The sequence below is a fragment of the Pteropus alecto genome, unplaced genomic scaffold (assembly GCF_000325575.1).
Source record: "Pteropus alecto unplaced genomic scaffold, ASM32557v1 scaffold270, whole genome shotgun sequence".
Classification (NCBI taxonomy): domain Eukaryota; kingdom Metazoa; phylum Chordata; class Mammalia; order Chiroptera; family Pteropodidae; genus Pteropus; species Pteropus alecto.
Window position 1 is genome coordinate 3,412,075 of NW_006430735.1, and position 7,324 is coordinate 3,419,398.

The 7,324-nt window shown below is 34.8% G+C and overlaps 1 pseudogene; it reads left to right on the forward strand.

The window, feature by feature from the left end:
* Positions 1 to 3,534: 3,534 nt before the first annotated feature.
* LOC112485375 lies at positions 3,535 to 3,653 on the forward strand (annotated as a pseudogene).
* The last annotated feature ends 3,671 nt before the right edge of the window (positions 3,654 to 7,324 follow it).

Below are 7,324 nucleotides of genomic sequence, written 5' to 3' on the forward strand. Positions count from 1 at the left end.
CTGAAATTCAGGCAGGATTTTCATGTTGCAATTTTGAGAATTCCTTCCCCCTTCAGTCTTTGCTTTTAAGACTGGAAGAGGCCCACCTACATTGAGGAGACTAATCTCATATAGAGTCTATTGATTTAAATGTTAATCACTTCTAAAAAGTACATTCACGGCAACATCTCTGTATTCACCAGTTATGCCCTGTAGCTTCTCCACATTGACACATAAAATTAACCATCAAAAGAATAAATGAACGACTTTAAATTTTCCCTTTGCTTATCCATACTTTAGGTAAAAGAAAAATGGTTTCATAAATGAGAGATTTTGATATTCTTATTAATCTGAGATTATTGGTGCCATACTCGTAGGAGTTATCTACAATAGTAATCTTATTTCTATTATATTATTCATGGTAAGAAAACTTTTTTTTAATCATCTCTAAATATAGTTTGAACATCTTTCCAATGGCAAAACTGATAGATACGTGTGCAATGATTGTCCTAAAATGTTACAAAATCTGAGACACTTCACCCTGTTCTAGCTGTTAGTACAGTGAGCCACAGTGATGCATGTAAAATTCAAGAAAAAATATCAGTGAAAGAACCTTATGTCCCCTAACCCCATGTTCCCATTTTATAGATGAGGAAACTGAGGCTCTGGGAATTAAATAATTGGTCCATGATTACCCAGTTTTAAGTAATTTAATTGGGATCAGAATTCAATGTATCTGACCTCAACTATATTTTTATCATGTTGCCTCTTTAAAATATTTTCCATTTTTACATTCTAACATATATAGTTTTTCATAATCTAGTTTTAAATTGATTTTGTCTTTCCAAAAGACAAAGGTGGAAAGTTTTAAGATGGAAGCCTTGATTTAGGTGTCATATATTCCTAATAATATAGGTGCTTGAACTATTTGTTCTGTTGAAAAATATATTTTGGTACGAATGCTTGCTTCCTGTCAGCCCTGCTTCTAATATCACAGAGACCCTAATTGGGGCCAGAGTAACAACAGAGTTGATTGCTCTCACAGCATTGTCTTTGTTTTCATTAGAGCTTTAAATCAAATTGTGGTGCCATTTTCGCTTCGGTATCTCTTTTCTCATACTAAATTATGGGTCTGATACCCTTTAAGGGAGGCTTTCTTAGAAATCTGTGTGTCGACAGTATTTAGAATCTGACACTGAGGTGTTCAATATAAGGTCGTTGAAGGAAAGAAAGGGGTGGGGAGGAAGGGAGGATTCTTATGTGCTCACTCCAGAACCTAGGTATGCTTTTACAAAAATCGTATCTTAGTGTACCATATTTGTTTCCTTTTTAATAGTTTTTCTATTGTGGTAAAATATACATTGCATAAAATTGCCCCATTTAACTATTTCACTGGCATTAAGTATATTCTCATTGTTTTCTAATTATCACTACTATTCATCTTCAGAACTTTTTCATCATCTCACAGTGAAATTTTGTGCCCATTAAACAATAAATCCCTATGTTCTCCTCCCCTAAGCTCCTTGTAACCATTATTCTACTTTCTGTCTCTATTAATTTGACTACTCTAGGTACTTCATATAACTGAAATCATGCAATATTCTTTTAGCAATGGCTTACTTTACTTAGCATAATGTCTTCAAGGTTTATTCATGTTGTAGCATATATTAGAATTCCATTCTTTTTTATGGATATTCCATTGTATGTGTATGTTACATTTTGTTTAGTCATTCATCTGTCAATGAACATTTGTTATGTTTTCACCTTTGGCTATTATGAATAATCCTATGTTCATTTCTTTTGTGTGTATATCTAGAAGTGGAATTACTGGTTCATATTTTAATTCTGTTTAATTTTTTTAGAAAACATCATACTTTTTTTTTTTTTTTTTGCAGCTACACCAGTTTAGATTCCATCAGCAATGCACAAGGGTTCTAATGTTTCCACATCCTCACCATCATGTGTTGTTTTCTGTTTTTTTGATATTAGCCATTCTAATGGGCGTGAAGTACCATATTTGTTTTATATATTTAGTTCACTTTGTAATATGTCAAACTTTGGAAAACATGTCATTAAGTATTTCTAAATGAGACAGTTTTCCTTCGTGGTCAATAGTCCATCATATAGCTACACATTATGTATTTAATTATTGTTGCTTGATATGTATATTATGTACATTCTAGGTTCTGTTCTTATTTTTTTCCAACCTGAAATCTGGTTTTGTAAGAAAGTTTATTGTTCTCTTTTTTTTGTTCCAAGGAATGAGTGGTATATGTGTGTGGGTATGTCTGTGAGTATGTGTCTGTGTGGTTGTATGTTTGGCAGGTGTAGGGCGGATGGTGGTTGCAGCAATTTTGGCTACTTGCTTCAGTCTTCCTTAAAATGTTAATATTTGGGGATTTTAAAAATACACATTTTATGATGAAAGTATTATCTTTCATACAAAATTTCCATTGTTTTTATTTTTAAGTTATAAATGTTCAGTTTAGCTTTTTCCTGGTTTAGGCTTGCACTACCCTCTTATTCTGCTTACATTTTTGCAACGGTTCCTCTGAAAATTTCTGCTTCTAGAAGGGAAGAAAGGATTATGAAAAAAGAAAAAAAGAACTAAAAGATTTATTGTGAACATGTGTTTTTATTTATAATGTATATAAGTTGCCTGGCACAATGCAGCAACTCAATAAACATTAACTTCTGGGCTTCCCTGAGAAAGTGAAGAAGAAAACACGAATAGATTGTAAAAGCAAGATTCTAGTTTGATGATTTCAAACTAGAATGCTTTTTTTTAAAGATTAAAAAAAACTTTAAGAATCCCCACATATAGAACCTTTGAAGGAATAGCAATAATCAAAAAAGATTCTTGGGATTCAGAGGATTGAGACTTTGACTTCTCATCTGGTTTTGCCATTTATATTCTTTCCCGCTTCTCTATTTCTTTGTCTAACATGTGGTTTGCTGTCACCTTAGTAGAGACTGTATAAGGACAAGTTCATGACTATAAAGCAGTGTCTAGCTCTTATTGGGTTTTCTCTTATAGTTTACTGCTTCCACAAGTGATTGAAGTCTGTGGCTGGTCACAGGGATTCTTCAAGGTTTTTGAGATGTCATTTACTCAGCTAGGGAGGTTTTTGTATTTCTCACTTATTCTGGCTGTTTATGTCACCTCGTTGCTGGAGCATGTCTTTTTCTATCCATTAGCATAAAGGTGTTCAGAGTTAATGATGAGTAAATAATATAAATTTTATGCTTTTTACAGATTATTACCTTTTTCTTGCATCTAAGATGGGACAGTCTGATTGTACTCACAACTGTTATTTGAACACATTTTAAAAATTGCTTTGGTCATTATTTCAGGCACTTATGAAGTTGTTCTCCAAGAATTCTGCCAAAAGCATATGCATTTAGAATCATGGCAGTGCTTCCAGGCATTCTCTTATTTGAGAAAAACGTGAATATCTGCCAAGGTTTGGTGGACAGTTTTGGAAAAGTAATAATCACTCTGTTTCTATCAATCTTATGGAAGTCCACTATTTAATTCTTTGGTCAGAAGCTATCACTTACAAGCAATGCCATCCTGAATGTGCCCGATCTCGTCTGATCTCAGAAGCTAAGCAGGGTCGGGCCTGGTTAGTACTTGGATGGGAGACACCTAGGAAAACCAGGTGCTGTAGGTGTTAAAAAAAAAAAAAAAAGAAGCTATCACTTACAGAAGATTCAGATAATCTCTTAACATGAAAAGCTACTTCTTAACTAAGCTGTCTCATTCAGTAAGATCCTATTTGCATGAGAAGACTTAGGTCTATGGTTTTCTCTGCATTGTTTGTACTGCTCTATTAGGAAAACATTATGGTAATGTGATTGAGCAGTGATTTTGACTTTACATAAAACTGGGTCAGATCCTGACTTTGCTATCTTTAAACTATGTGACGTCAGCCAAAGCTCTTAAGCAGTTTGAGCTTCAACTTCATCTGTACAGTCCTTAACTCAGTGTCATATTGCCGGCTAGGTGACCAGAACTTAGACACAGATGGCTATGCAGTAAACTCTTTATGGCTTGATTATTAAAACTAACTTTTAATTTTTCTCTGAAAAATTGTTCTATACTTTCTCAAGTGATTTCAGTTCTATACTAGAAGTAAATCCCTATAGCTTCAAGTAGATGTTCAATAATAGCCTATGTCTTTCAGGTAGGAAAGTTGACCCAAAACACTCATGAGGGAAATCGTGGGTCCTGTGCTGCAGCTGCTTCTCATAATCGTGTTGGGTTATGTCGAAACACCCATATTCTCTTACAAAGTCTCTGCTGCAATTAAGGCCACATATTCAGAAGAGTGCTCATTTGAGAAGACTACTGATAGTAGTTATGGAATTGGATTTTTCATTTTATGAAGCCAATTTGTCCGTGACAACAATTGATTGAACTAGGACCTGTCTCAGAAACTTTACATTTTGAATCATTGAACCACATTTGATTGAACCATTGCTTTCTGAGAGCTGTTGCCTTTGTTATAAGTTGAGCTGCACAGAAAAGACCAGATTCAGAAAAGTGATTAGAGTTCATGAATTCAGGGAGGCCACAAAAGGATTCTGACTGAGCTCTCTTTATTGTTCTTGACGAGCTGCTGGGTTTCAGCGGCTTAGGATATTACAATAGTTCCCTCTTATCCACGGGAGATGTGTTCCAAGACTCCCAGTGGGTGCCTGAAACCGCAGATAGTACCAAACCCTATATATTAAGTATATAATAAAACCTATGATAAAGTTTAATTTATACGTTAGGTATAGAAAAAAATTAATAATAATAACTAATAATAAAATAGAACAATTATTACAATATACTGTAATAAAAGTTATTTGGATGTGGTCTCTCTCAGCAAATTAGCATAGATTTTTCTTTTTCCTTCACGATTTCACATATAGAAGATTTGCTTTTACTGTGATCTTAGCAACCTCGGCATAACGATTTTTTTTCTTTCTTTAAGTTGAGAACTTTCACCTTTTCACTTAAAGGAAGTACTTTATGGCTTTCTTTGGCATACCCGAATTGCCAGCATACTTTTGCATTTTAGGGCCATTATTAAGTAAAGTAAGGGTAACTTGAATACAAACACCGAGATACCATGACAATAGACCCGATAACCGAGCTGGTTACTAAGTGACTACGAGCTGGTAGGTAGCAGGTAGTGTATACAGCATGGATGATTCACATGCAGGTGGGACAGAGTGGGATTGTGCGAGATGTCATCACACTACTCAGAATGGCGTGCAATTTAAAACTTATGAATTGTTTATTTCTGGAATTTTCCATTTAATATTTTCAGACCACAGCTAACTGAATCCGTAGAAAGTGAAACCACAATAAAGAGGGGGACTACTGTATGTGGTTTCTCAGACTACGTAAAACTAGACGTATTATAACATTATATTAGTCAGATGAGAGGATTAACTATATTCTTTTTTGATATTTTATTTTCATTTTCAGTTTGTCCATTTCTAGATAAAATCTTTTAATCATAAGAAAGAACTTGAATTCTTTTAAAGAAGTAAAATAGAAGGATCCAAAACCAAAAACCATAAACAAAGATACTCTCTTGTACTTTGTTGATTCTGACCAAAAGCAACAAACAAACAAGCAAACAAAAACCAAATTACCAATAAACACAAGTATTTATTGAATTACTACTCTCTAAGATTAAAAGACAGTGGGATCTCAACAGACCTAACTCATTGCCAAGATGGCTCAGTCTCTTGGGTGTATTAATGGGCCTCATCTGTGAGTTTTTGTTCATTTTACATATATATGGCTGATCACATAATGACTGATCAGTAACTGTTAGCTATTGTTGTTGTTAGTTGTACCTTTATTGAATCTTCTCAGCATGACATAGGTGTACTATTATTAACTCCAGCTAACACGTGGTGAGCACTGAGACTTTAAGTTACATAACTGGCCTGCTGAATAACTCCGTGAGCAAATGGGCAAGCCGAAATATAATGCCAACTCTTTATTGTCATCAGTGTTTATTTCGTGTATTTTGAAGCTCTCTTATTAACTAGATAAGATTTAGTATTGTTATGTCTGCTTCATATAGTAACATCTTTATCACTATAAAATGTCCTATATTTATTCTTTATTCTGAAATCTACTTTTTCTGATAAAAATATAGACAGCTTTTTCTTTCTTTCCTTCTTTCCTCCTCTCTCTCTCTCTTCTTTTCCTTCCTTTCTACTGTTCTAACATTTTTTGTTTTAACAATTCTTTTCTGTTCAGAAAACTCCATTTAGCCAGTTTTTTAGGATCTTTCTTCTGTTGATGAATTCTCTTAGTTTTTTTTCATCTGAGAATGTTTTCTTCATTTCACTTCTGAAGGATATTTTTTGTTGCATAAAAAACTATGGGTTTGAAGTCCTTCCATTTCAGCCCTTGAAAAATGTTGTACCACTTACTTCCGGCATCCATGGTTTCTGATGAGAAATGTGGTGCTACATGAATTATGTTTTCCTTATGGGTAAGGTGTCGTTTCCTTCCCCTTGCTTCCAAGATTTCTTCTTTGTCTTTAGTTTTCACAGTTTAATTATGATGTGCTTAGGTGCAGATTTATTCAGGCTTATTTTGTTCGGGCTGTGCTCAACTACTTAAATTTGCAAGCTTATTTTCTCTTGACAAATTTGAAAAAAAATTCAACCACCATTGGCATTTGTTGATTATTTTTTCTCATTCTAGTTGAGAATTTCCTCATTTTTGTATGACAGGTGATTTTAAATTTTGTATTGAATCTGACCATTTTGATTATTATGTTGTGAGACTTTGGATCTCATTTAAAGTTTTAGTATAGCAGACATCCTCTAACACCACTCATTAGTGTCAGGTGCAGGTAAAAGTCCAGGCTACCTACTTGACTCCCATTAACATGTGTGTGGGGAGAGGTGCTCTTTGTTACTACTGGATGAGGGTGGAGAACTAGGCTCTCTATTATGCATCCACTAATACCACTCTGGCTGGAACTGGGAGGGGTACCTCATTATTGCTCCCCACATGGCATCCCTGATACTGTCAGAGGGTGATGCCGGTTACTACTAGGTGTTGGCAAAAGATCTGACTTTCCACTAGACCTAATCTGATACCAACTTAGCAGGAAAAGAAAAGGACACCTTAGTATCTCTGGGTGGGGCTGGAAGACCAGGTTTCCTATGTGGTCTCCAGTGATCTCATGGGAAGGGACGCCTTGTTACCACTCAGTTCTGATATAAGTCCCATCTTCTTTCTTAGTCATCACTGACACCTCCGTGACAGAGAAATTACAGTGACATTTATAGGCTGGTGAGCATATAATAGTTTCTTCAC